Source organism: Periplaneta americana, chromosome 9 (assembly GCF_040183065.1).
Source record: "Periplaneta americana isolate PAMFEO1 chromosome 9, P.americana_PAMFEO1_priV1, whole genome shotgun sequence".
NCBI lineage: Eukaryota > Metazoa > Arthropoda > Insecta > Blattodea > Blattidae > Periplaneta > Periplaneta americana.
In genome coordinates this window covers 8,036,400-8,064,199 of record NC_091125.1, presented here as the reverse complement: position 1 = coordinate 8,064,199, position 27,800 = coordinate 8,036,400, and the positions used below count along the sequence as shown (strand labels likewise).

At 36.2% G+C, this 27,800-nt stretch overlaps 1 protein-coding gene across 3 annotated transcripts in view; it reads left to right on the top strand.

Moving 5' to 3' along the window:
- Positions 1–2,637: 2,637 nt before the first annotated feature.
- The window catches only part of hfw (leucine-rich repeat domain-containing protein hfw), a 316,786-nt gene continuing 291,623 nt past the window's right edge, over positions 2,638–27,800 (top strand). For all 3 annotated transcript variants that reach the window (XM_069834380.1, XM_069834379.1, XM_069834378.1), the window contains exon 1: positions 2,638–2,796. The gene's annotated coding sequence lies outside the window, so the exon portion shown is untranslated. The remainder of the gene's footprint in view (positions 2,797–27,800) is intronic.

Below are 27,800 nucleotides of genomic sequence, written 5' to 3'. Positions count from 1 at the left end.
CAATCCTTCATTATAATATAATGCAGAATTCCTGCACGGAAATATATGTACTTCGGTACGTCATAACATGATATGCATAAGTAATCACTTAGTGATTCAAGACGGCGCGGCGCTCATCCCGTCGGATCCCGGCCCGACAGTGAAAATGTTACATGTTTTCCTTATTATTTGACAACGAACTTCATAGATTCAGAATGTGAGTTTCCGCCCCAAACTTAGGTTTCCAATACTGTAAGTTCTGAAAGAACAACTAGTGCTTGTGAGGCATTCCACAAGGCTTTTGGCCTTAATTTTCACAGTGCACATCCACATATATATCGTTTTGTTGACGCTATCGTTGAATGATACAGATAGGCCTCACCGATCTAACAATAAACGTGAAAAACATGTGCAGTATATACAGGAATTGATTTTAAAGCACAGACATGGAACTATGACACGTTTGAATTTTTTGAAAAGCGTTTCTTATTATTATTATCATCATCATAAGGAATGAAAATAGTTTCCGTGTCTTTTCAAATACCTTGACGAATGCCCCGTTATGGGAATGAGTATTTTATCATTCTCGACGGGTGTCCCATTATGGGCATGAGAATATGACAAAGCATTTTTAACCATACTATGACTGGTGTAGCTTAGCAGTCATAGAGAATCCTAAGTCTCTGAAAATGGGAAGGAAAATGCTGTAGTGCCAACTTAACTTGTGTTTTCCTCCGCGCGCAGTTGACTTGACTCAAAAATTGACCACCGCGCGCAGTTGACCTATTTCGAAAAGTGACCGCTCGCGCAGTTGACCACTTCAGAGCAGGTAAAATTTTGGATCTGCGCGCAGTCAGGATCCCCAGCACCGATAGTTACGTAGTATTTGCTCATATTGGGTAGAGGGAAAATCCCGGAAAAACCTCAACCGGGTAACGTGCCCCAACCGGAATAGTATCAATCTTAAAAGCAGAGTTGATTGAAAAACTCCAGGAAGTATTGCATTATAACTGTTAAATTCATAGTTTTAAATACAAATTTCAAAATGATTCAGGAGTGCGACTTAGAACATGGAAAAAGCTATTATTCGCTAAGTAATTATGAAACTGTATTTGGATTTGTCAGTATTTAATTCTAAGAAGTGCAGTCAAGCGCACGAGTATGGCTAGTTTTCATATAAATCGGTTCTGCCATTATCGCGTGAAAAGGTAACAAACATCCAGACAGAGATACATACAAACAAACAAACATTTTACATAGCTATTTTTGGCTTCAGAATGGTTAATTATAGGCCTACATGTTGACACAAATTATTTTTGGAAAAGCGAAAATTACCAGAAAAATTTCGGTTACAGATTTATTATTAGTACAGATAATTTACCGCGATAAATTACTGCAGAAAAAATCAGTTTACCGAAGTAGATCTTTCACTACCGTGGCAGTTTTATGAAACAGGAAGAACAGTATTTACTGGGCCTACAGCTGTATTTACCGCGGTAATGTTTTATGAAATAGCTACAGGAATTAATCTATGATTCGCGAACAGAGTAGCCTATGATTAATATGCGTTAAGGTTAAGTCCAAATTGTTGAGACCAGGAAGAATAGGGTCCAGATCTTCATTAAGATTTTTTTTTCATTTCGTTTATTATATTCCATAGATCTTACATGAGCAATGAAGCTTTAAGATGTGGAACAAGTCAAAATATTACAATTACAATTTTTACAAATTTTTACAATATTTTACAATTTTTACAGTTTTACAATTTTGTAATTTTCTACAATTTTTTTACAATATTTTGGGGAGCTGTAGTGAGATGATGTGAGGCCCGAGGATTCGCCAAAAGATTGCCCGGCATTTGCCTTATGGTTGGAGAAAACCTCGGTAAAAATCCAACCAGGTAATCAGACCAAAGGGAGTGAAATGAAGTGAGGCTGAGGACTCGCCATAGACCATCCGGCTTCAGTCCGACGGCAAGGGAAGACCTCGGAAGAAACCATTCAATGAGACCAACTGGGGGATCCAGCTCAAGCCCGAGCGCAGCTCCGGATCAGCAGGCCAGCGAGTCTGCGAACTGAGCTACATCGATGGCTCTACTAAAAATATAGACATAGCCAGACAGATTAATTAAATTTACAAACGCAAACGATTATTCACCAGTTGATCTATAACATAACTTATAATACAAAACAAGTAAGTTAATTCAATTTAAGGCATAAACAGTTTAATCAATTGTAATATACAGAAATTAATAATACATATCCTGCAAATTACTTCAAATTACAAACACAAACAATTCATCAATAGAGCTATACAGATTACTATTCAATTTAAAGCATATACAATTCATCAACCAAAACTATAGTAACATGTACAATTTAATTCAATTTACAAGTACAAGCTGTCACTCAAGTCGGGCTGAAATATGCATTGCGCTACAAATTAAATGTTCGCTTCACGAGTGTGAAGACTGATTTCAAGCCGCTACTCTCGAAGTACTAGCAGAATTTTATTGCCACGGCAATTTCGCACGCAAATGATGCTTGTGCGTCATTTCCGGTTAGTTGCCACCAAATACGAAGTTTTCAATAAGGCTGGTTTTGTTTGCAAGCACGTTGCCATGACCACGACCTTGTTACTACGCAGGCGCAGCGCAAGCAGAGCTGAGCTTGGGACACGACAGCGTGGCGACTGGCATTTTACCGAGACAAACGCGAGTGAGTGAATGTGTTGTGTATGTGCTGTGATCTCGTGTTTTAAAATGAAGTGCATTGTGAGCTGGGGGCAGCTCCGACGCTGACCTCTGGATAGAACAAGGTAAAGCCAATCACATTATCAGCGTAAGGTTAGAGCTTTTGATTTTCTGTCGCCCAGATGTTTGTTAATGTCACAGTATACGTCACACTCGTCAATCTAATGTTCCAAAATATCTATCGTACTCATTAGTCCTATCCTCAAAGCGTAACGATGTACAGACACTGCGCATTACATTCGCTGCCTTTCCTCATGCAGTAAGAAGAATGCGCTTTTACTTGTGTCAACCTGTTCAACCTGCATGACAGTATCATAACTTGCTATAACCTAAACTGCTTAATGACTGGGAAAGTGGGTGCGGTATGTTGAGCTACCGTTAGTACTGTAGGATATAAATATCACTTCAGCTAGAAACAGAGGTGAATGATCGTAGGAATAGGCAAGATTCGAACACATGTCAAATAGTTGCAAAAGTACGGACATATCTAAACAAATGAGCAGGAAACGATTGAACACATTTTCTAAAATATATCAAAACAGCTGTACATTTTCACTTGATATAGGCTTACAGTATATATATATTTTACAAAATGGAGAAAAGTTTGAAAAACGAGGAGAGCAAGTTCGAGATTTTATAATGCACTTCACAAACGTGTTTTGTAGGGTCTATAACATTTTTTTCACGATCATATATTTAAAATTGCAAATACAATATACTGCATTTTGCATTGAAAATTTAGAACAATATTATTTCAAAGCCTTTGGAAAACTTACTCTAATGGTAATTAGGTAACAATAAGTGCACTGTAATGTGTCTATTGAGTATACTTCTACGTTATGAAGAATGGTTTCCCTAGCAATAAATTTCTGTGTGGGAATTCTAATTTGCAAGGCCTAACAACAATAGCTGTAAATACAACAAAAAACACGATCGTGTAAAAATTGTTTAGTAGATGTTTTAAGTACATAGTTACTATTCTTGTATAAATCATCATCATTATTATTTTGCATTTAGTTTATTATCATTTCTCTGCACATTTTAAACTAGACAGACTGCTCTGAATGATGTGTTTAATTAATTAATTTATTTATTTATTTTATACAAATTGTCGTTTAGTGTAAGCTAAAAGAAACAACCATTCATGAAGCGAAGCATTGGGACGTAAAATAACGCAAACTCTACGCAAAGCAGTAAAAATATTTTGGATAGGCAATGACTGTTGTAATGGGACGGGGTGAGTCTTATAAGCCAACGATATTTTTGGAACCTGATTGAATCTTCGATCTCACTACGCACCACACACGGGACTGACGTGTGATTTGTGTTGTGTTATTTTATGTTGAAGTGAAGCTGAGGGAAGGTATAATTTTACATAATAATACATACCGAGTGTGTAAAAAATTACGTCCAATTTTGAATGCAAGAAGTATTATTTAGTTATTTGTTTCAACATCATTGATACCTCAAACGAAACTATAACACAGCAATTCTACTCACACTGAACAACAGTTTCACAATAATAATAATAATAATAATAATAATAATAATAATAATAATAATAATAATAATAATAATTAGACGACGACGACGACAAGTCCTTGCACACGGGGTATGCTTGCATCAATATAAATAAATATAAATCGGGCGTAACTTTGTACACAACCGGTATATCTGGAAAAATACTGTAAGCGATTTTCTTAAGGTCGAAGTACAGTGACAGGTTAGGTTTGGTTTGTTCAGACTTATGACATGCCATACATATACGTTTTCTAGTGGACAAATACACAAATAGATTTACCCTGGACCGAAGAAAGCAGTGCTTTCCCGCGTAATGCAACATAATGGTGGTGTGATGATTTCGTGTGAAAATGTGTGAAAAATCATCGGTCGGGTAGTCTATATATAAACCTAAGGTATTTTGATGCGTTGGATGGGTTTGTAGCTTTCGAAGTGATAACATCTTGTCTTTAGAGTGGTGTGCTATATTTTGAGATTATTTTAAATCATTTAAGTTTTCTTTTTTCATGTGTTGTGCGTAGCACAGCCATTTCAAAATTTAATTTTATAATCCGTGTCAGTGTATTCTTGACCGGTTTGTATTCCAGAAAGGAATTAATTTTGTAAATAGTATCTTTTGATACAGGCCAAATTAATTTCGTATATATTTTATTGATCTTTTTTGCCAGGAATTTGAATTTCCAAGCATAGACCAGTAAATTTAGTAATAATTCGAAATTCCATCAGGTCACGCAATTATAGTATTTGAAGGAATTGGTACAGTCACGGAAGAAAAAACTGGCCGATGTGCAGCAAAACTCGTAATGTTACTTATGTCGGTTTTGTTGTGATTATCACAGTTATAGAGCAGTGGTCCCCAACTCAGAGCACTGTGTCGTCATCAAGCCTTGCCCGCTCGCACGCGGAAAGTCGTAGCAGGGCAGGTAAGACGTTCAGCGGCGGGACCAAAATATGAATTTACTGCATAGGTTTATGATTGTTTTCTGATGGAAAAAAGATATGGGCTGAATAGAAATAACTAAATGAACTATCTTAAGCAATTTGGGGGGGGGAAAAAAAAAAAAAAAAAAAAAAAAAAAAAAAAAAAAAAAAAAAAACATTGTAGCCTATTTTCAACAAAGTTAGAAGGTAATAAATGTATAATTACTTTTAGAAATGTAATACACATTTCATGTTAATTATTCGGGTAATGCATGACAATTACTGTAAATGTGTAAACTGCTTCTGTTAAGGAAAATGTTGAACAAACACACATAAAAATCCTAGGAATAATAATGCAGACATTTAACTCCATTCAGTCCACTCAACACTGGCATTAGCACTGATTTTTCGGGATTTGTTTAATTCTCTTTTTCCTCAGCAATTTCTCAACGATTGGAACTATTGTTTGTATAGTGCATAATGTGACAGCACATTTTAAGTTGTGATCCGATAATTGGCTTCCATGACATGGCTTGTTTATCTTCATCATAGGAAAAAAATTACTGTTCGCACAGATGGCCTACGTGAATCCGAAAAAGGATGTCTGTACAATCGGGGAAATCTAAGACATGGAAAGTTCATATAAAAGTCAGATAACTTCTTTTGTTTTGATTTTTATCCTTTAATTCACTATCGTAAAGCAAATCAATAAGTTCTAATTACAAATACTAATTGAAAATCAAATTGAAAATTTTCCTAATCTTTAAATCTCGAATCAAATTTCTGGTGCAGATCGTCATGATGTGTGAACATGTTCTTCGAAATCCAAAGTCTTAAGAAACTAGTATGCCTATATCGTTGTTAATATTGAAAAATGTGCTGTAACTTCACCTTTTAGTTAAGCTAACGTTCCATAATTAAAGGTGGTTTATATTAAACGCTTTCACTCTGTCATATAACTGTGTAATAATCTTGTTACCATGTAGAAAACAATTTAAAGCATTCAGATAATTCCATTAAGAAGGCAAGTTCACAAATCCATTTTTCCAATCTTCACTTATGATACAGACTTTTCTTCTTCCTCCGTGAACGATGATGTTTCCTCCCTCAGTTCAAAGAACCTATTCAATAATTTGCCACGACTAAGTCACCGTACTTTACTATAATATGACAGATCGCCTTACTCGCTATTGCATTCATCAAGAAAGACTTAAATTGACAATGAGCGAGACTTTTCGATATAATTGTGTTGGTGGTTTTTCCAACTGGACTACTTCTATAACACCATTTTATTTGTTTTGCACATGATTTCTGTTGGTGTATAATGTAGTGAATAGAGATAACTTCATGGGATACATTAACGCTTTTCACTTCGTCCCTCAGAGAGATTGGCTTTCGGAATGGTTTTATTTACATTCTACAGTATTCTGTAGGTTATGCAGAGCCGGAGTTAGGTATAGTGCTGCTCCTAGGCAGTGCTAGATTTTGCCGTCCCCAAATCCCACAAACAGTTTATGGACAGCTATTATAAAAGTGACGTTCAGTTAAAGTTATTTTTAAATGAAATGTTACAATTCAGATAACAAAATGTTAAATGTTATGATTTATTTAACGACGCTCGTAACTGTTATATCAGCGTCGCCGGATGTGCTAGAATTTTGTCCTGCAGGAGTTCTTTTACATGCCAGTAAATCTACTGACATGAGTCTGTCGCATTTAAGCACACTTAAATGCCATCGACCTGGCCCGGGATCGAACTCGCAACCTTGGGCATAGAAGGCCAGCGCTATACCAACTCGCCAACCAGGTCGACTTCAGAAAACGGTAAATTACTGAATTACTGAAATCAAAATACATGCATCTTACTTGTGAATTATAAAGATTTTCTTCGGACTTTCACAGAGAAAGCAATGATGGTATTATCAAAGTCGATCTGACGAAGCATATCAGACTCGAAGCAAAGAAACATAATACTCAAACTTATTCATTGTTGAAACAAAATTTATTTTTGAAAGGCAGGCTGTGGCTTTTTTAAGCATGGTTTCTGTTGGTGTATAATTTTTACGAGTATTTCTTACTTCGGAGGGAGTATAAAATAAATTGAAAAATAAACTCCAACTCTTTACAGAATAAACCTTTCAAATCGAATTATATAGTGAACATACTGAAAAGGATTAAATAGTATTGTTGATGATATCGGCCAGTGTTTCTTAAACTTTTTTGAAGTGGGGACCACTTTTTTAAGTCAGAACAGTTCCGAGGACCACCTTACCCTTTTTCCCTTTGAAAGCAAAGCATATTTTAATACCAGTATATTTTAAAACTGAATTAATTAATTAAAATTAATTTACTTCGTTTAACTTTATATTAGTATTAACTAATTAAGTTAATGTTAATAGAAAAAAAAATCATTTTAGATTTTTAATAAATCAAGGTATTAGAGTTTGGACACTCTTTAACTTATTAACTAAACAAAATAAATAAATAAATAAATAAATAAATAAATAAATAAATAAATAAGTACGTAACTAAGTAACTAAGTAAATAAGTAACTAAGTAAATAAGTAAGTAAATAAATAAATAAATAAATAAAATGTTGGTATTCTCATTAATGAGATAGATAAGCCTGCCGATTCTTGCGCAGTTGTTCTATATTTTGATATATGCTGGTAAGCTTAAGTCAGAGATCGTTACATACATAGAGTCGATTTCGGTACTTTGGCTTTATTAGAGTTAGTGATGAAAACCCTTTCTCACACAGATACGTAAAAGCAAACTGAATTATAATCTGTAAAGCACCACTGTACAGTTCAATATATTCTCTTTTCACTTGTGTTGAGGTCCAGAAATTAACCATACTTTCTGCTTGGAATTTCATTTTAAGTCGAGAGTTCAATTAACTGTTCTCTTTCACTCAACTAAAGTTTGTTATTTTCAATATCAAGGGATCGCGAACCCATGAAAATTCGTCATATTTACATGGAAAATAAGTTTCAAATTGTGACCTCAGAGTTTCGAGATGCGAACGTATGTCATTGCATAATTTTCTTTCCAATAACGAAATCATTTTCAATCAAAGAAGACTCTAGGGTTGGAAATAGTGAAAAAAACCTTTGTTTTACGGATCTGACCCATAAACCAAGTTTCCTCCCGAACACTTTTTTCTCATACAGTCAAAGAATTACCTTGTAGAGAGAGATTTAGTTCGTTTAGTTTTGGGAATATATCTGGAAGATATTCCATTGTACTTAGCCACATGTCGTCAGCTGATGTGTAGGGAAAAGATGGCGAGAAACACCATGTTCATAGTGCTTTAAATCCCTCTTTTTTTTTTTTTTTTTTTTTTTTTTTTTTTTTTTTTTTTTTTTTTTTTTTTTGCTGAGAGTAGAGTGGAAATTCGGTAGACAGGTAGGTTAATAAATTTCATAAAATGTCAGTACTGGGAGTAAAAGTGAAAGGTGACTGTCATGTGTCATTTCCAAACTCTGAGATTTTCAGATAGTGTGATAAGCAATTCTTTTAAATTTGATTTTTTCTTCTGTCCTTTTTGAAGAACCACAAGGGCAAACCTCGGGGACACAGGTGGTCCAAGGACCATAGTTTGAGAAACGCTGATATAGGATATTATATTGTGAATGTAACTGAGAGTTGTGGTTACTATTCATAGCGATAAATAGCTAATAAACAACAATATGCAATTTGATTTTCAACACGGGTCCGGGGTTCGATCCCAGGTGGTGACAGGATTTTTTCTCGTTGCCAAACTTTCAGAACGGCCCCGAGGTTCACTCAGCCTCCTGTAAAATTGAGTACCGGGTCTTTCCCGGGGGTAAAAGGCGGTCAGAGCGTGGTGCCGACCACACCACCTCATTCTAGTACCGAGGTCATGGAAAGCATTGGGCTCTACCTCCATGCCCCCCAAGTGCCTTCATGGCATGTTACGGGGATACCTTTACCTTTTACACTGCATTCTTGTTCATACAAGCAGTTAAATTTAAGCAATTTCATAGTATAATAATGTGATACCGGCATTACAATATAACTGTGCAGCTGCACACTTTCCTTTCACTCTCGCCACGACCGCGACAGTGTGATAACAAAACAATATCTGACTTCCACAAGGTGTCCAAGAAGAAACTTCAGAAAAGATTTACCAACATGTGTTTTAAAAATAAATTTTATTGTAAAATAAAAATGAAAAAGGGAGAGAAAGAGAGAGAGAAAATGCCGCCCTAGGCAACTGTCTAAGTTACCTATGCCTGAGCCTATGTGTATATTTGCAACGTTTGTTGTGTTTTAGTCAACATACAGAAAGTTGTTTTGCCATTGGTTTTGCCATTGCGGGTATGAGGAATGTTGTTAATGTTATTTTCATCCCCTCTGTTCGTCTCTCTTCACTCTACAGACATACTATGTTTATGTTTATGACTACTGTATATTTCGTGTTGTTTCTAAAGTCCTAGGCACCTGGCCCTTTCCAGCCCTATTAACAGAATTTGTCTATAAATAGCCACAACCACTACGAAAATCATCATTAGTATTTCAGTTCCATAGATATGGACGTCAAAGCCAAAGTAATTGCACTGATCGAGGAAGGCCGATTTAGCACGGATCGAGCTGGAGAACGCTATAGAGTTGCGACTAGAACAGCGCCCAGGTGGTGGGCGCAGTATCAAGAGCGAGGTTACATAACTCGTAAACCTGGTAGTTGAAGACCCAAGGCATCAACACCACAACAAGATCTTATGTTAATAGAACGTTCGAGGCGCTTTCATTTTATACTTCTAAAATATTTGTGGCCGGCAGGGAATTTCCTGCTTCCAACAGAACGCTAGTAAAAGGCTCAATAGTGCCAACGTTGTGCTGAGAAGAACAGCGGTGAAGGAAGTTCTGACTGAAGACCATCGAATTGATCGTGTCACATTTTGTCGAATTCATACAACTATCCATGGAAAGAGGTCATCTTTTTGGATGATATGTTTATGAACTTTAGCAGGCCAGTGCACGTATATCGACCGAAACAATCCAAGAGATTTGACCTTGAATATTTGTGGTCCAGAGACAACGCACTGGTCGTTTGTCCGTGTCGGTGTGGTACGGATTTCTGGTTATGGTGGCGGTGCACTATGGAGGATTCATGGGCATATGAATGAGCATCAATACACCAATAAACTGGAAAATGTGATGCTACCTAGTGTTCGTGTGTTTAAGCCCGAAAACAAAATAAAATTCCAACATGACTTGTCTTCGGTACACACATGCGTCGCCGTGCAGCGGTGGTTCAACATTCACAGGGACGATGTCGAGAGGTTCCATGGGTGCCAAGAAGTCCTGACTTAAATTCCATAGAAAATGTGTGTACGGAAGTGCAACGCAATGTTAATGTGTAACTATAGAGTCGGTGTCTTAGGATTGCAGAGGAATTGTTGAATCTCATTGCAGATGTTTGGGATGATGTTGCGTTGTCAGATAGATACATTAGGTCTATATCCAAAGCCTTGTTAATTCTGTAAGTAGAAGAATGGATGCAGTGATCAATGTCAACGGTTTATGGACAGGCTATTAAGTCCAGAAGAAAACTGTTGTATATAACTAGAACTACATAGGTAGAAGAACATTTTAATCTGTAATATAAAGAACATTCAGTATTAATTATTTTACTTCAGGAATGTATTTTTCTTTTCTATTTTTAGAACAAAAATAAACACTGTGGGCCGTATTCATAGACATTCTTAGCGCGGGTTTTCGGTGGATGATCAGCGAACTAATGTTTTTCGTATTCATAAACCAGTGTCAGCGATATGATATATGATATGATATGGTATGGTATGATATATGATATATGATATGATATATGATATATAATATGAATCCTGTTTAGCACGCTCGTAGCCCGGGCTAGCGAAATGTCTATGAATAGCACTCTGTAGCTTTAATAATAGAATAAATAAATAGGTTCTAGTAAACACTAGAATCACTTACATAATCAAACGTTTTCCTAAATTGCACAAAAATTATTTCTAACTAACAAATCTATTTGTGTTTCTCTTCCCTCATTACTAATTGTTTACCGAAAGTAATTTATAGATATTTATTTATTTCAATTTAACTGAATGTTCACTTATATAATTTGTATTGGATTACATTAATCAATTTATATTTATTCTACTTTAACTAACTTTTCACGTCTATATCATCTTACCATTAAGTTTGTATGTATTGTATCTATCTCAATTTTGTTTACTCTTCGTCGTCTGTTTTTCCAGGAAGATATTAAAGTAAAAATAAACCATAAATAAACGAAGTACCGTATGTCTATAGAGTAAAGAGAGGCGAACAGATGAGTTGATAATGAAATCAGTAACATTCCTCGTACTGGTAAAAACAATTGAATAACAAATTTCTGTACATCGACAAAAACACGAGAGTTTCAACCTTACAGAATGTGAACAGAAACAGTACGAAAGCCTTTCTCTCCTAGTCAGCAACTTCGAGTAAACAGTAGTCTACTCTGTACTGTGATAATCACAACAAAACCGGCATAAGTAACATTACGAGTTTTGCTGTTCATCGGCCAGTTTTTTCTTCCGTAACTGTACATAACCCACATAACAGCCATCTTGCTAAGCTAGTCAGTCTCTAAACTACCCTACCGGCGGGGGCTAAAATTTAGCCAGCCAAACCCCTCTTAGTACACGTATTATCGCTAACACTGGTTTATGAATACGAAAAACGTTAGTTCGCTGATCATCCACCGGAAGTAGCTATTTAACCCGCTCTAAGAATGTCTATGAATAGGGCCCCTTACTATTATATATTTTTTGCACAGCAGCACTCATTGTTGCAAAGAGAATATGAACTGACTGAAAGACAACAATATACATTCGGTGAAGTCACTTTCATTGTAGTGGTTTAGAAATAAATTAAAATATATCTTTAGGCAATTTTTATTAATTAATAAATTATTAAATAATAGATAAATAATCAAATGAAGGCAAAAAAAAAAGCATTTATTTTGTAAATTAGCCATTTGTATTAAAAAAAGGCAGGAAAGGGCAAAATAAAACGGTGACAAAGGTATAATTCGTAAAGACTTGCTTTCGAAATGAAGATAGATTTAACAGATTTAAAAAGGCATTCTGCCAAAGTGCCGGTATCTGGTTATCATTATCAACCATATGAACGACGCTAAATCCAACGAGGGCAGTGACAGGAAACAGGGGCCTATAGCGTGTCACGCTGTGGCTGGATGTCTCGCGATGGCACTGGCGTGCTAGAGTGCATCGATGGCCGATTTGGGACACTGACTTATGTACATATTAATTGAGGGTAGCCGGAAAATGGGCCCATAGGTCTATAGGCCCTTTTGTCGGGAGAATGTTTAATTCGATTTTCCGTTTTAAAATCTACTTGCTTATGTCAGGACCTCCTATATTACCGGACCTGACATTGTAAGCGGAAGTAAACAATCATGGTGGACAATAGAGTGGTTCACGCAACTGTGAAAGAATACGTACTTCATGTGAATGTTTATTGTGTTTCTTGTATCATTTGCCTCTAGTGTAATCGTTGAAGGATTTATAAGTTAGTATATAATAATAGAAGAATTGTGACATTATAATTAATATAAATTGTTTTCGTAGAGAACAAAGCTTGAAAGTGTTGTTATGTTGTTAATCTTAAAATGCTTCGCACGTGTAGTGTCCCAGGTTGCAAATCGAATTACGATAAAGAAAGTCCGTTTGTACATGTATTTTTGTTTCCAAAAGATAAAGATTTAAGGGATAAGTGGACAAGAAGCATTCATCGTGAACATTTTACCCCAACAAACAACTCAGTGTAAGAAAACTAGCAGTGAAGTGCAGCAAGGTATTGGCCAACATATTTATTAATAATTACTGCAAGGTCCAAAATGAAAAGCAGGCATTGAAAGACAAAAATAAAACCCACGAAAGTGTTCCAAGTTAAAAAAATAGGCTGCTGTGCTCTCCAAGCTGTGAATTCTTTATCGTTTTTAGTTGTACAGCCTATCTAATCCCTTGTGTATGTATAAGTGGATATTACAGTGATAAGCTATAGTGAATAGTGTCATTTCATTCTGAATCAACATCAGTGAATATAGTGAGAAACTACAGTGAATAGTGTCATTTCATTGTGAATAAGCATCAGTGGATACATTGAGAAACTACAGTGAATAGTGTCATTTCATTCTGAATCAGCATCAGTAGATACAGTGGATACAGTGAATAGTATCATTTCATTCTGAATCAGCATCAGTGGATACAGTGAGAAACTACAGTGAGCAGTGTCATTTCATCCTGAATCAGCATCAGTGGATACAGTGAGAAACTACAGTGAAGTGTGTCATTTCATTCTAAATCAACATCAGTGGGCACAGTGTTAAACTGTACAGCTGTCAAAAGAAAAAGTGGCCGCTCTCCTGAAGCAAAGTTCCCTTCGGGTATCTTCGCTACAATTCGGAGACAGGCGATGTTACATGTTGTTGGACCACGTTGCCTGATATCTACAGTTATAATTGAAGTATACTGTGTGTTATTCGATAGCATAATGGTAGCGTTCAGGCCTCTTATTCATGAGGTCCTGCGTTCGACTACAACCTCGTGCTTTTTATGTCCTTTTTATGTTCTTTTTTGTTCTGTTTTTGAGAGAGAGAAACTAGACATAATGGCTCCTTTCTCTTTTATGATTATTTTAGTAATTAACATCAGGTTCATTAATATATTATGCCATGACTTTATCATTATCATTATGATATTGTGGCTGCAAATGGAAAGAAAAAATATTTTATTCTCAATAAAATATCTTTCGTGGCATAAACATAACAAATTTACTGGCGTCGGCCTTAAAACATTCAAACAATTAAGCGTTCAAAAAACAAAACAAAAATCCACAATTCAATATTTAGTCTATCTTCCTCTTATCTCGATCATCTTGCAGTCGAGTGGGCATGGAATTGACTTGTCTTTGCAAATAGCGACTGTTCTTAGACACGATATTCCAGGCATTCTGAACATACACACATAAATGTTCTGTCCATGGGGAGGTCTTTCATTGCAAACCCAGCAATCTCCAATCTTTCCTATTTTCTGCCTTCCTCTTAGTCTCCGCATATGATCCATATATCCTAATGTCGTCTATTATTCTTTTCAACCAAAGACCCAACCAATTCCTTTTTCTCTTTCTAATCAGTTTCAGCATCATTCTTTCTTTACTCACTTTTTCAAACACAATTTTATTTCTTATTCTGTCTGTCCACTTTACACGCACCGTTCTTCTCCACATCCACATTTCAAATGCTTCAATTCGTTTCTCTTCATTTCGTCGTAATGTCCATGTTATTTCCCCATACAATGCCACACTCCACACAAAGCACTTCACTAGTCTCTTCCTTAGTTCTTTTTCCAGAGGTCCGCAGGAGATCCTTCTTCTTCTATTAAAAGCTTCCTTTGTTCATGTTTGCAGTTTTCTTGGGAAGGATAGGCCTAAATGAGGTAACATCCCGTTGCTTTCCGCACACCACTATCTCTTTCGCATCTTATTAAATTCCAGGGGGCCCTAGCGTGGAGATGAGGAGAGTGGATTTGACTAATTGGGCCCTCCGGACTTCACCGAAAGTCACGGCAAGGGTTAAATATTAATTCTATCAGGATGTTTGACCTGGTCAGAGACCGGGAAATCTCAATTAGCCTTTGCCCCCCGCATCCTGGACTAGCTTCTACGAATCATCAGAAAATCTTAGAGTGTGATTGGGCCAATTTTTCCGAAAATGATTCCACACTTTTGCTCTCGTAGCTCAGCGGACGAACGTCGGAATTTAGATGTCAACGTCTCAGGTTCAATTCCTCGTTACTCCTTTTCATTTTATTGTGGTTCAAGATAGTATAATGTAATAATACAAAAAGAAAAACTAATAGCAGTATTATGCAACTGGATTTTTCCAAACCTAATATTAAATTTGTTATTTATATCGCTAAAGAACGATTACAATATAAATAACTTGAATATTATTTATACAGTATCACTAAAGAACGATAACAGAATATAAATGATAAATATCGGTTTGTTTAATTAATATATTGCGAAAGAACAATAGCAATATAAATAACTTGAATATTGTTTTATAATGCTAATGAAGGAAAACAGAATATAAATGATAACTTGAATATTATTTAAATCGCTAAAAAACGATAACAATATAAAAAACGTGAATATTATTCATATCGGAATTTCACAGATTTATTACAGATGTATTTAAGAAATTGTAGAAGAATAGTAATTAATAACAGTGTCCTATTTATTCTTCTTGGAGCCAAATTTGTAACTTTTAAAAGTGTGGTTACTATGTTGAAGTGTATGTGTTGTAACGGATGCTTGATTTGTTATGTATGTGAGTCAGTTATGGGATGCTTGATGTCGTCGCAATGTCGTAATTATAGTTTGATTGTGTTTGTGTGACTATTGTGTATTAATTTATGATGTATGGTACGGAAATCTGCATATTTGTGTTATAGAAGTGTTACGTATGTGTGTTGTTAATGTTTTTGTGTGTTTCAAATTGATACCTGATATTTGTTTTGCAATCGCAATGCCTAATTTACGGGTTGTTTGTTTTGTTTACATCGCGTAAGCTAATTTAATTTTCTTTTCCATTTTTCTTTATGCTTATCTTTTTTGTGTATAAAACTATAGCCCTAACATACATATGTAAAAATAGGGCTAACCCCCATTGGAGATACAATAATAATTATTATTCATATCGTTATAATACGATAACAGAATACAAATGATGACCTGAATTTTATTCATATCTCTAAAGAACGATAACAAAATATAAATAACGTGATATCCATAAAGAACGATAACTGGATAGAAATGATAATTTGAATATCATTTACATCGCTAAAGAACGATTAAAAAATAAAATGAAAACTTCAAGAAGGCCCGAACCCACGACCTTTGAATCATTAAACAAGCACTCTACCGCTGGTCTACGAGGCGCAGATATGGAACAGTTTCATAGTTCCGGAACTGCTCGTACAAGCACATGCATCGTGTAACATCGCCGCGACCCGAAGTGGACTTTGAAAATATTCGCTGTTCACGAGTGCGGCCACTTTTTTTTTGACAGCTGTACATAGTGAATAGCTAGTTTTATTTTCAGCCAATCTCAGTGAATACAGTGACAAAGTTTAGTGACTAGGAAGACAGGACTCCATATTATATAATTTCCAGTTGCTGATGAAATCTATTTGTATAATCCTTACCTGGATTTCCTAAATCCTGAAGTAGCAGCTATTCAGTATAATATTACTGACTTCTATTTCCTCACAAATCTGAATTTTACAAGTTAATTGGGCAGTTGCCTAATACTATAATAACATATTTAAGCTTTAAATCAGTTGTTTTCTTTTATTATTGGTGTATATGTAGGCACATTTTTATGTTATTGAATGTACTATGTTCATTTATGTAGGTAAGGAACTTTATTATTATTTATTGTTTCATTGAGAATTTTGTTAAAATAATCTCATCGATGCCGTATTTATTTTAACTCATTGCAATCTACGAAAGCCCTCTTCCGGCCGCCATCTTGGATGCCAGTGTCAGGTACAGTAATATAGGAGGTCCTGCTTATGTAATTTCGTTTCAATATTTTGTAAATAGAGGGCAGGATAGCTAATTGAATGAACCCATGCACCCTTGCGTAGTAGTGGAACTCAGCAAACATAGCGAAGATGATCCTTAAAGTGAGTATGAGTTCATCCAGGATGTGCACTAAAGTGTAAACTGCATTCTGAAGATAAATTTTGAAGTGAGTGTGAGTCCATTCCAGATTAATACTAAATAACCTGTAATCTGTATTCTGTACCCAACAGATATTTTTTTAGTTTTACGCATGCGGTAAAACTTATGAAGTAACTATGAGATATATGTATGAAATATACTAAAATGATTATGAACTTGTAAATCTCTGTAATGTGTGCTGTTCAATGTTGATGTTTAATTTCTGCTAAAATATAATTATATTGAAAGTATTTTGATAAAATAAAGTTATTCTCTGGAAAAAGGGCCTAGAAAATGCTGTAATAATATACGTACATATAATTTATAACACTATTAAAGTCGGAGTGCATTATTTAACATATACTTTTAGACAAATATTATTGTAACAGAATACAAATTGCTATTTTGGTAAAAGTGCATTCAAATCGCATCTACAGAAAAAATAAATCTTTCATTCATTGTTTCCTCGAAACGTGACTTTTGCTTATGGGCCCTTTTCCGGCTATTACCACAATTTTGAAAAACGTGCTTCTGCCTTAAGCCCGAGCTAGTTATCCCGTAGGAAATTTAATTTCCCAGCAGGATAACCACCTCATGCACACCGCCATAAATGTTGAAAGATGGTTCACGGGAATGCCCGAGATCGAACTCTGGCCTCCAAAGATACCTGATTTGAACGATATCGAACACTTATGCTCTGAGTTGAAAAAGAGGAGGATCGACAAATTCGAGTCCACACACCTCAATTCGTGGTCATTTTACAAAATTAAGGAATGTAACTGTCCTTTATGAGGGGAATATATAGCGGAACAAAACCGGAATGAATCCGAACATTACAATAAAAATACATATGAATGTTATGTTATGCCTGTTATGTACCGAACACTAATCTTCGTTTTGAGACCCAAACCATTACTTCCAACTGGTGACCAGTGATGTGTTCAGCTTTCTCTTTCACATATTCCATAACATAGAAATCAGTTGCTGTTTAATCAACTATCCGAAGATAGGTTTGAACCTCGCAAGTGATACCAAGAAGGCACCACTTATGAGGCAACTAGGTCAGGAGATAATGGGGTAGTGTGGCCAGTTCCTTTCCCCCTTCATTGCATTCATCGCCGACTAGCTACATATTACACTAGTCAAGGCCCATTCACAATGAAAATTAAACATAACCGTAACATAAACACAGAAGTTTGCGGCCAGGTTACCAAGTGGGATCATTCACAATGATTCACATAAACACTGACATTAACATTGCCGTTAGACGTTAACATGAAAGTTTGCAAACTCCAAACTGTCATGCTTATGCTTACGTGATTTGCAAACAGTACATAATCATGGAGCGCTAAAGTATATGACAGAATATTAGGAAATGGCGTCGTTGTTATGTTTCCATGGTTACCAAGTATCTTTGCGGTTATGTTTATGTCCCCATCATGAACGATGTAGCCACCGGCGTACCTCAGTCGGTTAAGGCGCTTGCCTGCCGAACCGGAGTTGTGCTCGGGCGCGGGTTTGATTCCCGCTTGGGCTGAGTACCTGGTTGGGGTTTTTCTGAGGTTTTCCCCAACCGTAATGCAAATGTCAGGTAATCTATGGCGAAACCTCGGCCTCATCTCGCCAAATATCATCTCGCTATCACCTATCCCATCGACGATAATAACCTCGTAGTTGATACAGCGTCGTTAAATAACCAAGGAAAAAAATGAATGATGTGATTTTACCGTAACGTTTACATTCTTAAGTTAATGCTTACGTTATGTTTAATTTTCATTGTGAATGGGCCTTCAGACTTCAGATGCAATGCATGCAAACAATTGTTCTTCCTCTGACACACATCGTCAAGTGAGATAATAGATACAGAAATCAGTAATGAGTGTTAAATTGATAAATTCTACTAAATTAATCTCCTTTAGCAATATGGCATACATGGGCACAATTTTCGGTTACGTGAGGCACTTGATTTGAAATAGTTTGTTTACTAGGAGAGGAGACTGCAGAGTAGGATAGGAAATATAAACTGCTGTGACCTGCGTCACCTTATCGTAATCGCTAAGGCGGTCAGTGGCGAATTTTTAGGAAAGCGCTTGGTTAACGTGAGAGACTCGAAAACTTTTATTCAATTTGGCAAATTAATTCGGCAGCATTAATCATAAACCTCTATACTATTTCTCCATCATTGAATTGTTTTAAATCACAGGCGAAAAATTGCGTAACTAGCCAATAATATTCCATCACGTTGTCTACGTTCATTTTGTTGAATATTCTGGCGTTTCTCAAGATTACTTAACCCTTCAGTACTCGCGTGGATTACAATAGTAATCCACTGATATTTAATCCTCTATTACGTCACTGCCTGCAGCACTGCGTAGTTGAGCGTCAATGCAATTTCTCGTCACAGTCTAAGTGAGGCATTACTGGTGTTTAGACGTATTTGTCGCAACCCTTTGGAAAGTTATACGAAGTTTTATAAAGTGATGCACAATTTTTCCGAGTGGATTACCATTGTAATCCACGCGAGTACTGACGTCAGTTTTTTGTTCAGGTAAGTGAAATAGTTTTTAATATGGTTATAAGTGATGCAATGCAGTAAGTTTATGAAAAAATGTGTGACATCGTTCCATCCTCTTCGCAGTTTGCTCCAATGGGTACGGAAACTACAAACAACATTTGCAAATGGCTGGATGAAGATATGGATGATGGCATTGAAAATGAAAGTGATGATGAAAGCAACAGGGGAGATCTTTAGAATGAAGTTCACGATTCTAATTCAGAAGAAGACAATGATGATGATGATGATGATGATGATGATGATGATGATGATGATGATGGTGGTGGTGGTGATGAAAGACTAATGTCTATAAATGATGAAAACTGCTATACGGATAGAAAAAAGACTACAATTTGGCAGGAAGAACCAGTAGCTCAACGAGGGAGAAGACGAGCACAAAATATAGTGATTCATTTATCGAGCCCTAAAAGGGCTGCAAGAATTGCGCGGACCCACACAGAGAGTTTTGACTGCTTTATTGATCAGACAATAATCAATGTAATTGTAAGGGTACTAATATTTGTATTGAAGAAGTGAAGCGTAATTACGGACGTGACAGAGATTTCAAATTAACAAATGACGTAGAAATTGAGGCACTCTTGGGTATTTTGTATTTTGCTGGCGCCTTGAAATCGGGAAGACTGAACGTAAGAGAACTATGGGATAAAAATGGCACAGGAATAGAGTCAATTTACCTGACAATGACCTACAATAGATTCTAATTTTTGTTACGATGTCTACTCTTTGATAACATTTATGACAAAAGGAAAGGAAAGAAATTTATGAATTGGCTGCTATACGTGAAGTATTAGAGTTATTTGTTCAGAACTCACAAAAGTGCTGTAGTCCAAGCAAATATGTAACTATAGACGAGCAGTTGGTTGCATTCAGAGGACGATGTCCCATGAAGAGTATATACCTACTAAACCAACAAAATGTTGGATCAAAATTTTTGCTAAGGTGGATGTGAAAACATATTACACTCATAACTTGGAAATTTATGCTGGTATTCAACCAGACTGTCCATTTCACCGAAGTAACAGTGCACATGCAGTGGTGAAGAGGCTGGTTCATCCCATCAAAGGAACAGGAAGAAATGTGACCACCGATAACTGTTTCATGAGCATACCTCTGTGTTTAGATCTTCTAGAAAATGACAAAATTACACTTGTAGGAACATAGAAAGAAAACAAAAGAGAAATCCCTCCTCATTTCACAACTACTAAGACAGGCAAGTTAACAGTACATTGTATGGATTCAATGAACACTGCACAATTATTTTGTATGTACCAAAGAAAAAAAAACACTGTTAGCATTATCAACCATGCATTATGATAAGGCAATGGATGAGGAAACGGGAGGCAGCTAGAAACATGAAATAATATCATTTTATAATAGAACTAAATGTGCTGTGAATGTCCTGGAACAGTTATGCGCAGCCTATGATGTAAGCAGAAATTCACGACGCTGGCCTCTATTTTCTTTGACTTACTAAACATGTAATTTGTTTGAACTGTATGGAAGAAATGCGTAGGCCTACTTAGATAATTGAATCAGATGTAGATTAGGCTATCATGTGCGTTAAATCTGAACTGCAAAAACATCTGTAAAATATTATATGTGAAGTGTGAATGATTGTTACATCCCTGAATTTTTTCATTGCTACACCCCTGAGTGAGGTATTTAGTTATCAAATATGACGCAACAAAGGTCAGCAGTAGTGAACTTGCGTTTCCTGTGGGAGAGTTTACATCAAGAGATCAGGAGACCTTCAAACAGCGAATGAGCAACAATTCTAGATAACCTACATAATTAAGATGATAGTGAACTAACTCATAACTATGGTGCAACAATAAATTATGACTCATACACACGTCCAGTGTGGAAACATTATGTAAACATGTCACTTGAATGCAATTTGTGTACTATAATACGTTTCATTATTAATATTTATATTTAATGCGTTCCGTTATGCGTAACATATCCATTCTCATTACTGTAATAACTGAACACAATATATTTCTTAACATTTAAATCTAATTGCAATGTTTAAACCATGTCTGCAAACAAAAACAAATGTGGATTACCATTGTAATCCAGGTGAGTACTGGCGTTACGAAATTTAACGCGAGTAACGAAGGGTTAATAGATTTGCACGTTCTCGACCTAAAATAATTTCTGAAAATCATATTTCGTTTTCTACGCACATTTGGTATATATTTTTTTATAAATTTCTTTTGGAAATAATACGTACAAACAACATTTAATTCCTCGTACCTTTTAATGCAGCGTGTTTAAGGTATAATGTGTATTTAGTATACTATGCAAATGTTAAGATCATAAATTTTCTTCGGAATAGTACGAAAAATAACATTTAATTTGTTTTGCCTTCTAATTCAGCATGTTCTTTATGACATAAGGAGTAATGTCGTTCTATATTAAATTTATTAATGCCTAATAGGATTTTCGAGCATAACATACATCGTATGTTCTCCCCTTCTAAACAGCAAAAAAACTCTTCCTCCCATTTCTCATGAAATAATCGTTTTCTAACGCGTACATTGCTTTGATAATGCCATTATGCCACCACTAATATTGCTTATGAAACTGATATACAGTAGAACCTGTCCACGCCTAGGAGCTACGTGAGGGAGGAACGGGGACTGTGAAGATGATGTCACTCAGAGCGATAAGCACTGTGAAGGTCAGTGAGGCACAAATTCTCAAGTGAGGCACGATGCCCATATGGACTATATAAATTATTAATACTAATATATTTAATCAAAACATTTCAATGTATCCCGTCACGAGCGGACAGTTGTCATGTTATCGCTCTAATGTAAATTGAATTATACTCCTGGCATGTCTTATATAAACAATAGTGATTAGGGCGGCAAGTATACTAAAGACAAAACACTCCGAGCTGTGTTATCTGCGATGTGTCCCAAGAATGTTTACTAAGTGAGTCATTCGTGGAGAAATATGACCGATAGCGAGTGCATAGGCTATAGCTTACAGTATCAAAGAGTTGCCCTCGTTAACCTCTCGAGTGGGACAATAATTACTCCTAATTAGATCCAAGATATGTTGTCCAATGACTTACAAGGTAATCTTCCGACTTGCTCTTGTCTGGATTAAGAAGCGAACACGTACACTATCGGCATAGCTATGAATCACGTATCGGTCCGAGTTTGTGATTTCTCGGAATTGTGATTTTGGAACTATAGTCACTGGCGGAACCAGTAACAAACCTATCACAGCGCCTAAATAACAGGTTTTCATATCACACCCCATGGCTACATGAGTGCGACAGCGGGGTGGCGTGCAGAAGAAACTGTCGCTCGCAGGTGGATTCTAGTTTTGTGATTGGCTGGCGATAAGACGAGCCCCTTAACTATGTTAGACATGAAAACATTATCCTCGTACTGTTGAATAGAACATTGCATTACGATTTAGTACCTGAGCGTTGCATTTTTAGAGAGTAGTAGCCTCGCCCCTACTGTTTTTCAGACAGGTTCTCCTAGTTGGAGCACAGTATTCACTTCCAGGTTCTATTTAGATCCATTCGCGACGCTGTTCCAACTACCGGAGGCCATATATATGGTCAGTTTTAGAGTAGGGCAGTTTCGTAATTGCAGATTTAACCTTTGCTCAGTTCACTACACCTGTGACGAAATTGGAGCAGTGCCCTTCTAGCTGTGAGTGACAAGCATGACGCAACGGAACACGCATTAATTAAAACAAGTTCAACTCCCCGCTCATCGCTGTTTGTTTAACTAGCTACATACATACGTCGACCTGGGTAGCACAATCGTTATAGCGCTGGCCTTCTGTGTTCGAGGTTGCGAGTTCGATCCCCGCCTAGGTCGGTAGCATTTAAATGTGCTTAAATGCGATAGGCTCATGCCAGTAAATTTACTGGCACGTAAAAGAACTCCTGCGGAACAAAATTCCTGTACACCTGCGACGCTGATATAACCTCGGCAGTTGCTAGCGTCGTTAAATAAACGATACATACATACATACATACATACATACATACTCGACAGGGTTCAAAATTAACTTTGCGTTAAGAGTTATTGAGCGTGTCATCGGAATATAGCAAATAATGTACCAGGAATTGAGGTATAATTCTGTAGCCGAAAAGTTTTGTTTGATATTATGACCAAAATAATATCTATAGCCTAGTCATTGTATTTAGCACTGTTTTGATTAATTGATATTTCTTAAATTTCGGATAATACAAAATAATATCTCAGCCGATTTGCAGTAATGTGTACACAAGGGTGGGAGATAAGCACATACTGTATTCCAACCACGAGAAAGTCTCCAGGGAATGAGACGGAGGGGGGTGGTGCTGTGAATGAATGTTGATGTCATAAGATGTCATAAGGTCACACACGTGGGTACTCGTATCTCTATTGGCTATCTCTCAAAGCACAAACGGTAACACTGATATACACATTTTTATACTACCCTAGTTACAAAATTAGATCACGGTTAATTTCCTGGTCTTTTAATCCCTCCATAAAGGAAATAACATATGCAGGAGAGCGCATGATTTTTAAACTGACGTTATAACGGCAATATTATCTACCTACTTCGCTCCAATAGATGAAGCAATAGTAAGGACATTCCTTTCACGGTTTATCTCCTGGTTGGAGAACAGTATTTTAAGTAAGGAATCGTATTTCATGTTGATATTATTTCATAGATTTAAAATGCAAACTGAATAATTGTGTTCTATAACACAGAAAAAAGTCGGACACAGACGACATGCCGAAAACTGCTCCTCTACTATCACGTTGTTGTGAATTCGATATTTTCCACATATCTCACATAGGCTAATTAAAGGAACAAAATATCAATGCCATGCGTCCTGTGCAACAGCAACGGTTATTATAAAGGGGAAAAGAGAGGGAAATAGGAAAGAAAGTGAAATAAAAATTTGTTGTAAACTTACGGAGCGCAATAAGCCTGTGGTCTCAGTTCGAATGCCGGTAGTGGCTGGATAGACGGAATGGGAGCGGGAAGTGTTTCGGCCTTTCAAAGGTCGCATTACCGTGACAAAAAGTGAAAGCCGAGATCGGAATTCTGCGGCGGCTATTTATAAACAGACATGTTGCGCAACGCGCCTGAAACCAGCAAGCGCTTGCTGCGTTGTGTAGAAATTGCCTTTATTCATTATAGAACTAACGTTAGACTTATACAAGCTTACAGGTCAATACAGCTCATTGTTCTGGGCTTCATGCAAAGTGCATGCTAGGCCTATTCTGAAACAAAATACTGTATAACATTCTTTGGTAATATATATAGTTCTGTCTCCGCCTTCTTCGTAGCGCCGCGTCGGTTTTAAAGCGTGAAGAGTGGGATTGGCTGCTGTTGTGGTGATTCTTTGTCGTTACACTGTGTTGAATCTTGTCAATTTGTATATATGTTTGAATTAGCTGACCTTGTGATTTAAACAAATCTAAGAATATTTTCTACAGCATTTTGTTTTTAACGTGTTACAAAAATCATATTCTCGAGAGCCGAATGTACTATTTTTGCTATCAGTTGTCGTCAGTAAGCAATATTGTCTTTCACTTATTATTGCTGTCATGGCAGTTTAATATGATAATTGTTCCTAAAGTATTTGCAAGAAATTCAAAGAGTCTCTCCAGAGCAATGTTCGAAATATTATTTTTGGATCACTATCCAGTACACATCGAGTACATTATCCTAATCATTTCGGAACAAAAATTGTAAATACATGTTTGCAAAATGTACTACTAGAGAAAGAAGCGTATATCGCCTTACCTATTTTTATTCTTCTCACGAAGAGTCACAACTGCAGTTGTCGTCGTGCTCATTGTTAAAATCATGCTGCATTGATAGATTAAAATGTAGATCATTTTTCTATATTTCCCCTAATCGATTATTGAGCTTCTGGGACCTGTTTCACAATGTTTACAATCTTTGTAAATTGAAAACTTTGCTTGTAAATTGTAAACTTCTGTTTGTAATGTTGAACTTTACAAAGGAAAATCAAATCTTTACAAATTAAATTTTGTTCACTTTACAAGTATTTTGTTTCACAATGAAGGGTAATTTTACAAACGTGTAAACTTTACTTGTAAAGTTAGCACATTTTCTACAATACCTCTGAGATGTGTAAAGTTTGATATTGCAACAAATTATGAATAAATACTAACTGACTAACTAACTAACTAACTAACTAACTAACTTACTTACTCACTGGCTTTTAAGGAACCCGGAGGTTCATTGCCGCCCTCACATAAGCCCGCCATTGGTCCCTATCCTGAGCAAGATTAATCCATTCTCTATCATATCCCACCTCCCTCAAATCCATTTTAATATTATCCTCCCATCTACGTCTCGGCCTCCCTAAAGGTCTTTTTCCCTCCGGCCTCCCAACTAACACTCTATATGCATTTCTGGATTCGCCCATACGTGCTACATGCCCTGCCCACCTCAAACGTCTGGATTTAATGTTCCTAATTATGTCAGGTGAAGAATACAATGCGTGCAGTTCTGTGTTGTTTAACTTTCTCCATTCTCCTGTAACTTCATCCCTCTTAGCCCTAAATATTTTCCTAAGCACCTTATTCTCAAATACCCTTAACCTACGTTCCTTTCTCAAAGTGAGAGTCCAAGTTTCACAACCATAAAGAACAACCGGTAATACAATACAATAAAGATACATTTATTAAATTGATTTTTGAGTAACTGAATAATATTAAGAATTAAATTAAAGTAGTTTTGATGTTATTAAGTAGTTCTAATGACTCAGACGAAGATATTGAATTTAGGCCTAATCAAACAAAGATGTATACGTAAAATTATCCGGCCAAGAATTAATAACATGTTCGTATCATTGTATGAATTTAATGAAAGGTTTCGAATGAGTCCCGCGCTATACTTCAGAATACCGCGTAAGTATTTATATACGTAGCCTATATTTAAGAAATACTCTCACTTAATAAACAAATTCCCTGCACCAAAAATAAATAATTCAGTAATGCAATAACGACACTACTTACGCGGTATTCTGAAGTCGTTTCGAGTCCCGTTTCGCTGGAATCTCTCCTACAAGATATAGGACATCAATCCAACATTCAAAAGGGAAAAGTGGTGCCTTAACCTCAAAACGAGAACTATATGCATTGGTTGCATACTAGCTGTCAGTTTCGTGCGTTAGCAGATAAGCACGGAATTTCTAAGATATCAGTGTGCAAAAGTGCCCACAGGATAGTTGATGTTAATAGAGTTAAATTCGAGGCAGGTTTTTTTTATCACCAAAATGTCATTTCGTGTAGCACAGAATTTTTATGCTTGTGCTGGGATCACTATGTTTGTGAGGTTATGGTTGCAACATTAATAAATACTGATGGATCAACACAAAAAATGAACCTGATTTTGTGGTTAGACATTGTAATTATTTTATCAATTGAATATTTGTACGTGGACCAAAACTGTTATTTACTTATTTGACTTAATTTGGCGCTAACTTTGGTCATTTAAGTAATAGACTTATTGGTATACTCGACCAATCACATCACATGAAACTCCATTGTCGCCCATATATACAAATCTAAATAGGCTACTTTTAACTTTTTTAACCATACTTTATATTTTCTGTTGGTGAAATATGAGTCAGCACGCTTAGAATAATCTATTTTAGTACAAAATATAAACATATGTAGGGCTAATGGTAAAAATACAGCGACTTTAGCTCTGCTCCTTATCGATTTTTGTAAACTGTCGTTGGCGATATGTTGTAACCAATAATGCGTATTTGTAAATTTCTCTAGCTGATTTTGTAAAGTTCTTCAAACTTTACAAATTATTAAGATAGCATTGTGAAAACACAATTTACAAGCATTTGTAATCTTTTACTTGTTATTTGTAAATTGTTAATTTGTAATTTGTAAGGATTGTGAAACGGGCCCCTGGACTCGTCTTGAAATAACTTCTCGGTTACTTTTGCAGCCACCGTTGCAACTTTTGCTGCCAACAATTGGACAACCTGTGAGAGTAGTATAATTCTTCTCTATTCTTAGTGTTACATAATTATAGCAGTATCATCAAAATCGTGTCCTTAAGTAAGTGTGTGTGTTTGTTTGTGTGTGTGTGTGTGCGTGTGCGTGCGTGCGTGCGTGCGTGAACACCTATAAATAACATTGGACACCAAATTTCAAATTTTGTTTTGTATTCGAATAAAAGTAGATAATTTTATATAATTAGCCTTTGTTGAATTCAGTTCCA